This window comes from Pleurodeles waltl, chromosome 2_2, assembly GCF_031143425.1.
Source record: "Pleurodeles waltl isolate 20211129_DDA chromosome 2_2, aPleWal1.hap1.20221129, whole genome shotgun sequence".
NCBI classification, from domain to species: Eukaryota; Metazoa; Chordata; class Amphibia; order Caudata; family Salamandridae; genus Pleurodeles; species Pleurodeles waltl.
Window position 1 is genome coordinate 390,965,336 of NC_090439.1, and position 16,660 is coordinate 390,981,995.

Consider the following 16,660-nt stretch of genomic DNA (forward strand, 5'->3'; position numbering starts at 1 on the left):
AACGCACCTTCCCCCATAGGCCGTTACACCTCTTCCTGATGTCACCCTGTGTCCTTGGGTGCTGTCCCACTGCATTGACCCTGTCGATGATTCTGCGACATAGCTTCATCTTCCTACCTATGGAGGTGTGCTGCACCTGTGATCCGAATAACTGTGGCTCTACCCGGATGATTTCTTCCACCATGACCCTGAGCTCCTCCTCAGAAAACCTGGGGTGTCTTTGCGGTGCCCTGGGGTGGTGTGAGTGATGTGTGAGGTGGTGTGTGTTGTGATGTGTGGGGTGATGTTTAGGGGTGTGTGTTGTTTTGTGCGTGGATGTGCATGAGTGATGGTGTTGTGTGCCTCTGTATGCTGGTGTGGTCTTTGCTTTACTGTCTCTCTGCTTCTTCCAAATTGTTCGTTGTAAGGGTTTGTGGGTAATGTGGGTGTGTGTTTTATACTGTATTGGGTGTGTGAGAGTGGTGTGTGTATGTGTATCATGTGTGTGTATTTGGACTTGGCCAAAGTGGTTGTGTTTTGTAAATGTGTGTGTATTTTGAGCGCGGAGGTGTGTACCGCCAATGGGACACCGCGGTTGAAAGACGGCCACGTGGATTTATGGGTTGTGATAGTGTGGGCGTATTCCTGTTGGCGTGACGGTGGAGGTTTTGTTATCGCCAGTTTATCACTGACCTTTGGTGTGGCAGACTTGTGTGGGTGTCTAGATTTTGGCGGATTCTGATCTGTGGGTCGTAATGGCTGTGGTGGAATTCCACGGCCACGACGGTGTGTTGGCGGTCTTCTGCACGGCGATAAGCAGGATTTACCACCAATGTTGTAATGAGGGTCTTAGTCTCCACGTCGTGGGTGAGTCTGCCGCTCAAAATCCAGTAGTCTCATTAGAATAATGAGAACCTACGCGACATGGCACTGCCAACATTTGGTCAGGCTCTAATTTTCGGGTCCTCCTGAGTATATCTATCTCATTATATACAATGATACCACAGTACCGTATACGGAGATGTCCGTGGTACTGAGGATTTCCACTCCAGCTAAGTAGGCTATCCTATCTGAGGCTGTAGGTTGTTCAAGCTTGAACTTTAAAAGGAAAAACCCTATTTGGTGTGCCTTCTCTGTACATATTTCCTACCTAGTATGGCGAATCCGCAACAGGTAGTAATAGCAGTCAATATGAGGCAACCTCTGATGACACATTTATTAGCAAATGGCCTAACGGCCCAGGGGGGTCCAGTCACATTTGTGGTGGATGCCCATCCAGCTTATAGGACAGAACTTTTCTATTCTTGGGTCACATTTCCAGCAGTTGATGGGAACACAAACACATTTCAGCATTATACACCTGCAAACGTACCTGGACAAGAAAGTGCATATGCATATTTAGAAATACCATTATCTTATCAAAAACATAATAATTGGCTTGATGGCGCCCCACCCCACACAATACTACCAGTAAGGTTAGGTCCTCTAAGTAATGATGGTCCTACCTGGCCTTTATTGCCCACCTATACACCACATCCAGCAGTAGCAACTTCAGCACTAGCTGAGGTTCGTCGCTTATATATTGAATAAATAGTGACATATAAACGATTAGTACAGTTTGTGATGCAAACATTAAATGCAAACCCAGCACAACCACATGCAGTGACACCAGGCATAAAGCATGCGACTGTACTTTAGATCATGGGTAAAGTACCCGACAAACGAGAGGAAACTATAATTTGGTTAGCACAAAAAATAAATGCGCTGGAAGCAGTATTTCCCCATACAGGACCTCAGGATAAACATAGAATTCTAACGATGTGCTTGCCAATTGGGACAGTCCCTACGGTAGACAACTGTAATACCTGGGGCACGGTATTTGCCGCGCTCTATACAACCGCACACGGTACACCAACACTTGCCAATTTGCCAAATGTATTGAAGCAAATCCAAGATGAATACGGGGCTGCCCCGGCCCTGGACTTTGGGATGCAACTAATGGGCAATTTTGCCACAGTATCCTCAATTATTTCAAGTAATCTTAAAGGGGAAGTGGTCGCACTTGAAGTGTGCATGCAGCTCTGTGACGTTCCTGAACAGGATCAGGAACGCAAGCTGCCTAAGATTATCGCAGAGACCTATCCTAGCATTGGTCGAGATAGATTAGGAGCCAGACCAACTAAACCACAATTTCAGGGCACTAAGAAACCCTGGGATAAAAAACAACAACAAACTCCTAAAAAAGAGAGGGGAGAATCTCCACGTATGGAGATCCCACAGAATAGATATAATCTCAGAAATAGAGACAATATAAAAACGCCTGATAGATATCAATATACTGATACATGCCAATCTCAATCCTTTCGGGACTCATAGGAAAAACAAAATGAGAGAGGTGGGCGATAAGAGTGAAGAACAGAGTACGTGAAACAGAGACAGGAATCACAACGCTCATCGGAGGTTTCTGTTTAAAAGGAAGAAAAACTTGCCCAACAAAAACCCCAAATCAAAAAGAAGAAAGTGGCAGCAGTGGCAGTTCGACATGCCACTCAGAAGAGGGTCCTCTTGAAGAACAAGAAGTGGGTGCTAGCACTACTAGACAGCGCGGCAGAGGTCACAATAGTTCACCGGAGTCTTCTAGAGTATCTGGAGGTGAGAGCAATTGATGACTTTCTACAAGTAGAAACTGCGGACATACGAGTTTCCACGCCTGATAAGGTGGATAAAGTAACGCTACAGTTAGAAGGAGACATTGAACGCATAATAGAAGCAATCTTTTGGGATTGCGTAGTAAACATATATGATGTTTTATTGGACAAACAGGATTGGCCACCTGAATTTGTCCGTACCTCCCATATGGAGAAGATGTAATTAAACATTCTTTCTCGCCCCTTGTTCCGGAGGAACTCGCTGAATCCTATGCCATTAATTGGGCTTTGGCACAGACACCTGCGTTATATCTTAATCACGTAGAATGGGATAAAGAATTTCCCTACCATGTAATTCCTATTAAAAATCAACTCCAACCACACCCTCAGTATCCAATAAAACATGATGCTCAAGCACCTGTGAGGGAAATACTCACACAACTAGAGTACCAGGGCATAATTGAACCTTGTGTCTCCCAAATGAATATTCCCTTATTCCCAGTAGCTAAACCAGACCATTCACATAGAATAGTCTTAGACTACAGACACCTAAACAGTCACACATGCACATATGCTATACAAAACTCACATAGCACAGCACTGATGAACAATATAGTGCGTAAAAAATATAAAACAACACTGGACATTTCCAGTGGTTTCTTCTGCCAGAATACAGCGCCTGAGAATAGAGACTTAACAAGTTTCAGTGCACTGGGCTCCCAGAAACAAATCTGTTGTTTACCCCAGGGGTATAAGAACAACCCAGGACTGTTCGCAGCTCATGTTACTGCAATTGTGCACGAGATTGACCCTGAAGCATTGTCCTATGTAGATTATATTTATCTTACGGATGATGAATTACTTAAACATTTAAGATGGGTAGACCACATTGTTGTTGGATTTGCTTAATTTGGCTACAAGTTCAACTTTAAAAAAACTAAAATTGCCTTCCTCAGTGTACTGTTCCTGGGATATGAGCTATCAAGTGAAGGAACGAGCCTAGCGCCACAATTCTTAGAAAAATGCGCACAACTACAACCTCCAAACACGATCAAAAAAACTCCAATCTCTATTGGGTTTCCTAAATTTTGGCATAACTTACATTCCAGATTATGCTTTACACATAAAACCTTTCTATGACTTGATACGTCCTGTCTTTTCAAGTAAATTTTGGACAATTGAACATACACGCCTTCTCAGAGAACTGCAGACAGACATGCTTGCAGCACAACAGCTACACACAAGGGACAACAAAACACATTTGGTCATCAGAGTAATTGCTGGTGCCTTCGGTTTCACCTATGTGACATTTAATGAAGGTGAAACAGTCCCGATTGCATACAAATCACACTTATACTCAGCAACAGAACAACGCTTTGCTTCCACTGAGAAAATTCTCCCTGCTGTACAGATGGTTGTCATTAAAGAAAGACCTCTAGCTCAGGGCAAACGCATAATGGTTGTTTCCCCGAGAATCTTTCACAAAAGCCAGCGTTCCAAACGCAAAAGCATTACATCCACATTGGATACAATGGGCCATGTCTTTGACAGCCACTGATGTAGAATACATTTATGACCCAAAATTACAAACTCAAGAATTTTTGCAGTGTGAACTAGTATACCCAGTTCCAGCAAACACACTACCTATCGAACAATATCATAGAGTCATGTACACCAATGGCTCTGCACAACCTGCAATTGGCACAAGGCACCAATATTCTGTCCCCTCAAACATTTACGCAAACCCTAGGGGACTGCACAGCACAATTGGCAATGCTAAAAGCTCTGTTGATGGCACAGGAACATACGGATCCTGAACAACCAACGCTGATTGTTTGTGATTCGTACTATTGTGTCCAGTCCTTCAATGAATGCCTGCATTACTGGCACCAGAACGGGTTCAGAGATTCTAAAGGCAACACCATTAAACACAGAGTTCTATGGGTGAAAGTAGCAGATCTAAAAGAAACACTGCCGAATGTCCATGTTGTACACCACCACGTTGGAATACATGTTGCCGAGAATGCACTGGCTGATGAAGCCGCAAAGTCAGCAGTGGCCGTGGCTGCAGTAACTCGTTTGAGGTCAAAACCGGACGCAGACATACGGGCTGCTCTGAAAGCTATGGTTAAAGGTACGCCCTATCCAAAAGCATTTCCTGCCAAATATTCCTACTGAATGGGAGGTATCCTGAACGCTGAAGTTAAAAACCAGGCGTAGGGGTATGATATATTCCCAACAGAGATATAAGACCACAATTGATTAAAGCATGAAGGGGTAGCATCTGCCCATGCTGGTGTGGCGGCTACAATCTCGATCTTACAAGCCTGCTAATGGTGTCCAGGCCTCCATAAGGAGACCAAGCAGTATGTCCTTTGTTGTGACATTTGCCAACAAATTAAAGTTTCAACTGCCAAACGCCCGTCGCAGACACCCCTCCTCATTTCAAATAAACCCTTACAATGTGTGTACTTGTACCATTGTGGTCCCTTAGCACCAGACAGTGCATACAAGTATATTTTGGTCGCTGTTGACTCTTGCTCCAGATTTTTATGGGTGTGGCCACAAGGCCCGGCTGATGCTTGGACTGTTATTAAAGATTTGCGAGTACATATGCAGTTGCGGCTTTCCACTCGGACCAGGGCCCTGCTTTCGCCTCAAGGGCATTTAGGGATGCCATGGCTTCATTGGGGGTCCAACTCCAGTACTCATCTCCATTTCATCCCGAGGGAAATAGTGTAGTGGAGCGATTAAACCATGATTTAAAGCAATCCTTAACAGCCAGAGTCTTAGGTACGGGTTGTAGTTGGCTCAATCACCTGTATGGAGTTCAGAGAGCACTTAACAGTCTGCCTAGAAGGTCCCTGTGGGGTCGTACTTCATATGAGGGCCTGTTCAGGTCTCAAATGTATGTTCCAGATCTTTATGCTCCTGGCGTGGAGGCGGCATAAACACCTTTTGACATATATATGAACGTGTCACTGTCTTACAGGAATTGCGACAGTTCCGTGATGACAATTCTTCTATCAGTGCTGCCTCCACAGGAATCAAGGATGTATCTGTAATGCCTACCTGTTGGATTCCTAGAATCGAGGATCTAGTACATGAAAAGGTTGCTGTGAAAAAGGAACTTGGTCCTTCGTATCGAGCACCGGTCCCAGTTTTGGGGATACACAGTACTAGAACTGTAATTCTACCGCCGTTGGCAGGTGCCAAAGAAAATAATTTTGTCTTTATCAACAATGTCAAACTACACCAAGTGGCCGATCCTGCACAGCAGACCAAGAGGAACAGCCAGTAGTTCCCGAATCCCTCTCACTACTGGTCAAGAAGTTCCTCTACAAGTTGTAAGCAGCAATACTGACACCTCTCCGAGCTTGGGGAGGGTGGAAAATGATCTTGCATTGGTTTCACTAACATCGAATAATACAGAGATAATTGATTGATTTGAGACAGCTTCAATACAAACAAATGGTGCTATTTATTCGGTGCCACCATGGGTGTTGAGACGGGGCCACACACCTGAAAGGCAGGATGTCTGCAGGGGCGATGGTATGCGCCCGACCCCCTGGGTCACCTCTCGGCACTTCATGGTGGACACAGAAACCCCGGCAGGTGTCCCAAAAGGAAAGGGGGAGTAGAAGAGAAAGAGACAAAACACTGCCACGTCTTGCCGGTCCAGCCAGGCAGCCTGTATCTTTGGGGGCAGGTCGTTGTTGACAGAGTGATAGAAGGGTTAGTGCACTGAACTTCCTTGAAACTGAATCTCTCTTTCTGATATGGGCACAGGAGCGGTAGAAGGACACCGGGATGCTCCAGCACTTTTCTTAGATAATAATAACTGCTGGCACAATTACTAACACTGCAATACCAAAAACCCAAACTGAGTACCCTAACAATAAGTACTGCAACACTAGGGCTGGCTTCACAGAGATTCACTGTTTCACACTACAATTAGAACTGTGGTGGCACTTATCATGGAAAAGAAAGACAAACAAGGGCATTAATTATATCACATATAACTTTCGTGCATGCATACGATAAACTAAAAGAAACAAAAACAATCCAAGAAATACAAATTTCCACTCTGGCTTTAAACAGTTAGGGTGGCACAGTCTGGTTTGGTTTCACTGTGTGTGTGAAAACCCTTCAAAAGCAAATTCCTCAAACCTGCAACACAGGCATGAATGACACAATTTAAATCCAAGAGATATGCTATTATAGAAAGAAAAGTCATGAAATGCTCTTTTAAAATTGCACTGTCACTTTTTGTAGTACTTGAGCTCAAGCAGATTTCCTGGAGCACATTTAGGCAAGTAACTACAATAATAATGTAGAATGTTCAGAAATGCATTTATCTCCTCAAGATAACCACTCTGCCAAAATACGAGGTCTGAAATACACCAGCTGTTCTAGGAAAGTGCAGTGCGCAAAGAACAAACTCCCTGGAGAATACCAGTCACTTAGCTGCAGTCTTTTCCGGAGTGCTGGAGGAATGCCTGTTGTCAACTGGTACAGGAACAAAGAAAATAATTTCCTCAAAAGTCCTGAATAGGAGGATGACAGCAGGGTATAGACTGCCAAATCAGATACTGAGATCAGGAGGCAAAACAAAGCCAAGCAGGGAGGCATGCTTCACTCTGCTATTTATAGCCAATCAGGAAAGTAGTTGAGTGTCCACATGTGGATGAGTCACCACACCCAATTAGAAGCACATGTCTACACCACACCCAATTAGAAACACATGTCTATACCTGCTCACATTAACAAACAAGCATTGGTAAAACAAGCATTGATAAAACCAATTGTGTAACACAGCACATAATGTTTACTTAGAAACATGAAGGTTTAACCAAAAACAGAGATATGATTTAACCCTAATCCCTGGGGATGCTGACAGATAATGCAGGAGGCACCTTGGGGATTCCTGAAAGTCCTCCCCACCAAGGACCCTCTCAAAGGGCAGGGCTTGGAAGGGTGCAGGAGATGGATTTTTTTAGTAAAACGTGGAGCAAGAACTGTGGACGCTGGTTCCCAGGAATTGTCCTCAGGCCCATAGCCTTTCCAAGCCTATAAATAGTGTAGAACACCACAGACTCGTCTGGAGTCAAGAATTTTGGCCACTTCAAATTCCCACTGCCCATGTACTTTTACCGGGGGAGGTGGTGGGGCATCGTGGGTATCAGGGGACTAGGGACGGAGTAACGACACATGAAACACAGGGTGTACCTTGAAATCATCTGGCAATGTCAGTTCTACTACCACCCATATGACGGTCTGTCCATTGGAAGCTGGGAGATCAGAAATAAAATCCATACTTATGGTATGCCATGGGGCCATCGGAATTGGCATGGGAAGTAACAATCTTGTGGCTTGAGTATGTGGGGTTTTAGCCCAAACACAGTTGGAACAAGTCTGGACATCCTGCACAAGTGTGGGCCACCAAAACCATCTTTGACAGAGATCTAACATCTTTTTCTCACCCGGGTGACCTGCGAGGAAAGAATCATGTCCACAATGTAACATTGTATCCCGTAATTCTTTGGTAGGGACGTACAACTGATCAGCATAGGATGTAAACCCTCTTTTTAATACACATCAATTGAACAGGGAAACTTGTGTTGGGCTACCTGTATTTTCTCAAGGAACTCTTGGGAAGTGCACCCAGCCACAATTTTTTCAGGGGGTATAATGCTTCTGACCTGTTCTAGCGCAACATCAGAGGGAGAAACCCATCCTAGACAACGTGTCTGCCTTTTGTTGTGTAGTACCGGGCCTATAGGTGATTATGAAGTCAAACTCGTTAAAGAATAGAAGCCAGCATAATTGACGAGGTGTCAGGGCCTAGGTTGCTTCAAAAAAAGCTGTAAATTATGGTCATCTGTGTAAATAGTTACGGTGTGTCTAGCTCCTAGTAGGTGGTGATGCCATTCCTGGAAGGCAAGCTTGATGGCCAGAAGTTCCCGCTCCGCCACCGTGTAATTTTGCTCTGCGGGTAGCAATTTCTTTGAGAAGTAAGCTACTGGATAGAAATGCCTAGACTCAGTATTACGTTGGGACAAGACACCACCCACTGTCATTCGGGAAGTGTCTGCTTCCACGAAAAGTGGCTGAGCCGGGTCGGGATGATGGAGAATGGGTGAATGTGTTTTTAAGATGATGGAAGGCTTTCTCAGCTTCTGCATCCCAGAGGAACTTAACCCCCTTTTGTAGGAGACGAGTTATGGGAGATAACATGGTAGAAAAGTGGGGTATAAATCTCTGATAAACATTTGCAAAGACCAAAAACTGTTGCACTTCCTTGATGGATCTTGGGGCTACCCAATCCAGGATAGCCTGTACCTTGGACCTATCCATGGAAATTCCATTGGGAGTGATCACATATCCCAGGAATTCTACAGTTGTAGCGTGAAAAACAAATTTTTCCAGCTTGGCGAGGAGAAAATGCTTGCAAAGCCATTGTAAAACTGCTCTTACATGCCCTATATGTTCCTCAGTGGAAGACAAATAGATCAAAATGTTGTCTATGTATACCACATCACAGATATCCAAAAATTCCTGCAGCACTTCATTGATGAAAAATTGAAACGCTGCAGGAGCGTTACACAACCCGAAGAGCATCACTGTGTACTCGAAGAGTCAGAATTTAGTTCGGAACGCTGTCTTCCACTCATACTCGGATCAAGTAGTAGGCGCCCCAGAGGTCGAGTTTAGTGTAAATGGTCGACTGACGTACCTGATCTAAAAGTACTGGGATCAACGGAAGTGGATACCGATTTTTTATGGTCACTTTGTTCACTGCGCAATAAACTATACAGGCGCGCAACTCGTGATTCTTCTTGGGCACGAAGAACAATGACGACGATACTGGTGATGTTGAATGATGAATTAAACCCTTAGCCAATAAATTATTCAGGTATTTTCACAGGTATCGATTCTCAGGCTCAGAAAGAGCATACCCCCACTACGTGGTAGCGTTGCCCCTGGAATCAAGTCTATATGACAATCGAATGACCTATGTGGTGGCAGCTGAGTGGCCTTCTGTTCACTAAAGACATCATGGAAGTCTTTATATGGTGCAGGAATGGCCAGTGTGTCATCCGTCTTGATAGCCGTACTATGTGTGGATCCACAATGCAAGGGTGTCACTAGTAATGGTTTGTCTTGGTAAGAGGAGTGCCAGAAATTTTTAGAGTCTATTGTCACTGCCCTTGCTACCCAGTCAATTTTGGGATTGTGTAACTGAAGCCAGGGTATCCCCAAAATGGCTCCAAATACTGGGGTATCTATGAGGTCAACCTGAACTTGATCTATATGGTTGTTTGCACAAAGCATGGACAAAGGTGTTGTTTGATAAACGATAAGCCCGGAGGACAATTCTGAGCCATCCACTGCTCTGACTGGTTCAGGGGCGTCTTTTCTGGCAGTCGTAATATTTAGGGTTTTAGCCAAACCCAGGTCTAAAAAGTTTCCGGTAGCCCCAGAGTCAAGCAATATGGGAATTACCTTACGAACCTGAGGGGACAACACTAATGTCACAATAAGAGTTAGATGTCGAGGTACTGGACTAGTGGTATTAGCCAGAAGATGTGATACCATATTGAAAGAAGAGCTCAATAAAATGGTCTCAGAAGTTATCGAGCCAGTTAGTTTTCCGCCTGGTCAGGAAGAGAGAATTCAGGCCCTGTTATTGCTCCGATGGCTTTCTTTGGCGCAGTAGGCTTGTTGGGACATTCCTGAGAAAAATGCCCTGCCTTACCACAGTATAAACACAGTTTCAATTTTTTCCTACATTCTTTCTCTTCATTAGATGGTGGGCCCGCACACTGCCGATTTGCATGGGCTCAGGTGTATCATGAATGGGAATGGTGGACTCCTTTTTCTTAGTTTTGAGCACCACTAAGAGTGTGTCACCCCAGAATTTTTCTCCCTTACGTTCACTCAAGCGGTGATCCAATCGTACCATCAGGTCAATGAACTCAGAACACTCCATAGGAGGTTCCACAATTTGGGCTAGAAAATCCTTGCGCTCATCTGGAAGGCCACGATATAAGAGGGAGGTCCTCTTCTCCTCTTGCCACTCAGTCTCTGCCACCAAACTGATTGAAAGAGGTGATATAGGACAGTAGATCCTTGTTTCCCTGGTGCAAATTCAGCAACTGATTGTCACTGGCTTACACGAAGAGGTGTTTGGCAAACAGTTTTCCGCAGGGTTTCCTTGAACCGGTTGAAATCATACAGTACAGGGTCATTGCATTCCACCAACGGAATAGACCAATTAGCTGCATTGCCTCCCAAATAAGAGATAATAAAAGCTACTTTTGCAGCATCTTGGGGAATGCAGCTGCCAGACACAAAAACTGAAGCTGGCACTGGTTAAGAAAAATGTTGAACTTGGCACTATCTCCAAAAAACCTTTCTGGAGGAGCTAAGGGCGCAGGGGTTTGGTGTTGTGACCATTACCTGCATGGGTTGTGTGGTGGAAGTCATTGGGCCTGAATCGGGTCTAGGAACATGATTAGATGGGTCAAACCGAGGGGCCTGTAGTACTGGAGATCTTTTTTTTAGTTTGACTCCTCCCCAGGGGGTGTCTTTTGGTTTATACCGCTGTAGTTCAGTGTGCAACTCCAGGTTCTCTTGCTTTAAGGAAATAACTTCCTTCTGTGATCCCGCTATGGTCCTAGTTAAATCTAATTCAGATGGAGCATCAGATCAGCTGGTAAAGCCTGTGCTAAACCTTTGAAAGTACCCATTGAGGAATCCATCACCCAGGCAGCCCTGTATGTTGCGGCTTGGCTTTATGTCGAGACGGGGCCACTCACCTGAAAAGCAGAATGTCTGCGGGGGAGATGGTATGACCCCGACCCCCTGGAACACCTCTCAGCACTTCCTGGTGGGCACAGAAACCCCTGCAGGTATCCCAAAAGGAAAGGGGGAGTGGAAGAGAAGGAGACAAAACACTGCCACATTTTGCCGGTCCAGCCAGGCACCCTGTATCTTCGCGGGGCAGGTCGTTGTTGACAGAGTGATAGTAAGGTTAGTGCACTCAACTTCCTTGAAACTAAGGCCCTTATTACAACCCTGGCGGTCGGTGTTAAAGCTGCAGTAACAGGCCGGCGGTAAAAAAAATGGAATCATGACCATGGTGGAAACCGCCAACATAGACAGCCACTTTAACACTCCGACCGCCACGGCGGTACAAACAAACACCCCAGCGGTCACTGCCAACAGACAGGCGGAAGACAATGTACCACCCACACTATCACAACTCAGAAATCCACCACCTTTTCCGGGGCAGAACCAACGCGAACAAAAACACAGCGGAAACATGACTTGGAAGGGAAAACACTCACCTCTCCACACCCCACGAGGAACCAGGACTCCATGGAGCCAGAACTCCAGATACTCCCTGCGATGGTCTTCCTGCTCCTCTATCAGGAACACCAAAGACGGCTGTGACGATCACGGTGAGTACTGCACCTACAACACAGGGGAGGGGGGAGGGAAAAGAGAGTGACACACACACGCAACACCCCCACCCCCCACCCTCACCCACAACACCATACACACAAATAAATGCAGCAACATTACATATACACCCCCTCCACCTCCCTTCCATAACGCAAGGACAAAAGGAAATGAGTTGAACGATTGTAATCAATAAAAATCAGATAGTGCAATTTAAAAAATCAGTATATACAAATATGTACACCAACTGCACAAGTCCGGATATAACTCAAACATTGTCCGTGGATCAGAGTCCCAAAATGCATGGGCGAGGCCCACACATGACACCAGACTTCAAATGGAGAGAACACTGCAGGGGCACCAGATAGAAATGAAACAGGCACCTCAGGGGGAGGGGGGGCACCTCAGCCTGATGACTGCACAACGCCACTGCTCCACAAGGGGGCTCCATGCCCACTGCTGTATCCTGGGGAGTGCAAAGCCACAGTCTCTCAAGTCTCTCCAGTGGGTGGTTTGCCCACTGCTTTATCCTGGGGAGTGCAAAGCCACAGTCTCTCAAGCCTCTCCAGTGGGTGGTTTGCCCACTGCATTATCCTGGGGAGTGCAAAGCCACAGTCTCTCAAGTGGATAACAGTCTCCACGGGTTCTGGAGGGGGCTTGCTGCCCAGAGTGCTTCATCCTGCCAATGACTGAGGTAGTGGATGCCTTTCTCCACTGGTTCTGGAGGGGGCTAGGTGCCCTGAGTGCTTCATCCTGCCAAGGACTGAGGCAGTGGATGTGAATCTCCACTGGTTCTGGAGGGGGCTTGGTGCCCAGAGTGCTTCATCCTGCCAAGGACTGAGGTAGTGGATGCCTTTCTCCACTGAAAGTCGTGCATCATGGAAGCTGCCCAAGCTCCTGGAACTGACCACCAGCCTCGGACGACTGACCACTGAGGATGGCAGCCATGTCTGAGGTGGTGCCACAGGCTCAGGATGTCGCGGGGCCGCTGGCGGTGCTTGCAGCGGGCTCTGTGGTGGCGGTGCTTGCGGTGGCCTCTGTGGCATCGGGGCTGGTGGCCAGCTCTGTGGTGGCGTGCTTTCGGCATAGTCTGTGGCATCGGGGCTGGCGGCGGCTCTGTGGTGGCGGTACTTTGGCGGCCTCTGTGGCATCGGGGCTGGCGGCAGGCTCTGTGGCGGAGGTGCTTGCGGTGGGCTCTGTGGCATCAGTGTTGGCGGCGGGCTCTGTGGGGGCGGTGCTGGTGATGGGCTCTGTGGTAGCGGTGCTGGTGGCGGGCTCAGTGACTGCGGTGCTGGTGGCGGGCTCAGTGACTGCGGTGCTGGTGGCGGGCTCAGTGACTGCGGTGCTGGTGGCGGCCTTAATGACAGCGGTGCTGGTGGTGGTGCAGGTGGCAGTGCAGGTGGCGGTCTTCGCCGTACAGGTTGGCGTCGGCGGGGCCGCTGGCGGTGCTTGCAGCGGGGTCAGTCGCGGCAGTGCTGGCGGCGTCCTCTGTGGCAGCGGTGCTGGCGGCGGGCTCTGTGGTGGCGGTGCTTGCGGCGGCCTCTGTGGCATCGGGGCTGGTGGCCAGCTCTGTGGTGGCGTGCTTGCTGCATAGTCTGTGGCATCGGGGCTGGCGGCGGCTCTGTGGTGGCGGTACTTGCGGCGGCCTCTGTGGCATCGGGGCTGGCAGCGGGCTCTGTGACGGAGGTGCTTGCGGCGGGCTCTGTGGCATCAGTGTTGGCGGCGGGCTCTGTGGTGGCAGTGCTGGTGGTGGGCTCTGTGGCAGCGGTGCTGGTGGTGGGCTCAGTGACTGCGGTGCTGGTGGCGGGCTCAGTGACTGCGGTGCTGGTGGCGGGCTCAGTGACTGCGGTGCTGGTGGCGGCCTTAATGACAGCGGTGCTGGTGGCAGTGCAGGTGGCGGTGCAGGTGGCAGTGCAGGTGGCGGTCTTCTCCGCCGTACAGGTTGGCGTCGGCGTGGACAGAAGGTGTAACACTGGTCCAATTGTCGGTGCCGCCATGCCCTCTTCTGACCTGCCCTTTATTTTCTGGCCCTTCCCCACCTTGGATGGTGGAGCAGCTGTCTTGCCACCATCCCCTTTCAGTTTCCCTGAGCCCTTGGAGGCAGGTGCTTTCTGCTTCTTCCTCCGGGATGTGGGCAACTTTTTAACTTTTGCAGGTGGCAGAATGTCCTTGCCCTCGCTCCGTGGCACACTGGCAGCCCTGTTGGTTGGCGCACTCCAATAGCCCACAGTTGCTAGCACCACTGTGCCTGGTGATGTGGTGGCTGAGGTGCTGGGTTGGGACCTGGAAAGCCTGGCCCTAGGGGACGGGCGGGGGGAGATGTAGGGAAGAGGTCAATGTTAGCCAGGAAAAGATTTTTAGACACACTGGGATGGGTAGATGGAGGGGTGTTGGGAGTGGAGGAAGAGGTAGTGGTTGTAGGAGGTGTACGTTTGCTAAATTTGGGTGAAGGTGCATGGGATGGAGGCTGTTGTGAAGTGGATGGCTGTTGGGTGGGTGTGTGCCTGCGTTTGTGTACTTTGGGAGGAGGGCTCACAGACACATTGGGAGAGGACCCAGGGGATGTGTGAATGGTAGTGGGGGTGGTGAGTGCACGTGAGCGATGTGTGGTGATGGGTGTGCTGGTGATGGAGGTAGTGGCTGAAGATGTAGTGCATACAGGTGTGAATGGAGACGAGACAGGGAGGGAGGAGGAGGACGTAGAGGAGGGGGAGACAGTGGAGGCAGTAGATGTTGGTATGTCTGCAAGGGTATGATGCTTGTGTAAGTGCCTGTGGGATGTTTGGTGCTTATGTTTGCCTGAGCCACTTTTGTGTGTTGAGGTGTGTGCATGCGTGTCTGATGGTGTGGTTGGGATAGGCTGAGGTACAGGGGATTGGGTCTGGGTGGAGGAAGTTGGAGGGGGGAGGCTGGACACAGGGACAATGGCTGCCATCAGTGCTGAGGCCAGAGCCTGAAATGCTCTGTGTTGGGCTGCCTGGCCAGAATGAACGCCCTCCAGGTAGGCATTTGTTTGTTGCAAATGCCTCTCGACACCCTGGATGGCATTCACAATGGTAGATTGCCCAACAGTGAGGGATCTCAGGAGGTCAATAGCCTCCTCACTGAGGGCTGCATGGCTAACTGGGTAAGGGCCTGAGGTGCCTGGGGCTAAGGAGATGCCCACCCTCCTGGGTGAGCGACCACGGGACACACGCTGAGGGGCTGCTGGGAGGGCGGTGCTGGTAGGGAGGGTGGCAGCTGTACCTGTTGATGCAGGGGGCACAGAGGGGCCCGCCACCGCAAGGGAGCTCCCATCAGAGGAGGAGTCGCTTTCGCTGCTGTCACCTCTTGTCCCTGCCATGGAGCTCCCCTCACCCTCCGTCCCACTGGTGGCTTCATACTTCGTTGTCTCACCCTCCAGGGCCAGGTGGGATGCAGCTCCCTCCTGCTCCGGTGCCACTGCTCCTCCACCTGATGATGCTATTGCACACAAGAACATGGAGACCACAAAAAGGGGAGGGAGGAACACAGAAGAAAGGCATGTTCAGTGCATGCAATACCACTACCGTTGGCGGACACTACAGACACTGCAGCCCTCTGCACTACGCCATGCACTTATAGTTCCTAGATTATTCACAGGGCCATGGGGTACAAGGCCTATGCCCGATTGCTGCATAAATGGAAGACACAGGAGCCTGACTAGGTGTAGATGGCTCTTCCCACTGGTGGGGTTGGGGTGCCACATAGCCTGCCTCACAAAGGGACTTTGCCTACAAAGCTCGCCCTGGCCTAGGGTAACCCACTGCCCACCTCCCCCACCCAGACACCTCGTAATGCGCGCAGAGTCACACGGATGTGACTGTACTCACCCCCTTGTGGCTGCTGTGATGCCCTCAAGTGCCCATCCAACTCTGGATACGCCACCGCCAGGATCCGGAACATCAGGGGGGACATGGTGCGACGGGCACCCCTCCCACGTTGGGAGGCCATCCCCAGCAGGGCCTCTGCCGTCTTCTTGCTCCAGCGGCGAATGTCCTCCCATCTTTTCCGACAGTGGGTGCTCCGTCTGTGGTTGACCCCCAAGGGTTCGGACGTCCTTGGCGATGGCACGCCAAATATCCTTCTTGTGGTGGGCGCTGACCTACAGGAATGGTACAGGGGACAAGGAAAAACTTTAACCGTCTGGACCGTCACAGTCATTGGCCCACGTTCCCACCCTTGCCCTGACGCACAATCACTCACGGTCCGCTCATGCAGGGCTCAGTTCCCCCATGTATCTTCCAGTCACACCACTCCAAACAGGCATTGCCCATGCAGCATGCTCACAGTGTACTCACCTGTTTGTCTGGAGGACCGTAGAGTAGCGTGTACTGGGGGAGGCCACCATCCACTAACTTCTCCAACTCCTCCAAAGTGAAGGCATGGGCCCTTTCCCCAGAAACATGAGCCATCGTCGCTTCCAGACTGAGGTCACAGCAGCACTTGCAGTGTAGTTCCTCTCCTATTGAAGGTCAGGTACCAAGTGAGTGTACAGATAGAAAATGGCGGTCACGTCTGCAGCGGTGCGTACCGTCACCGCTGGC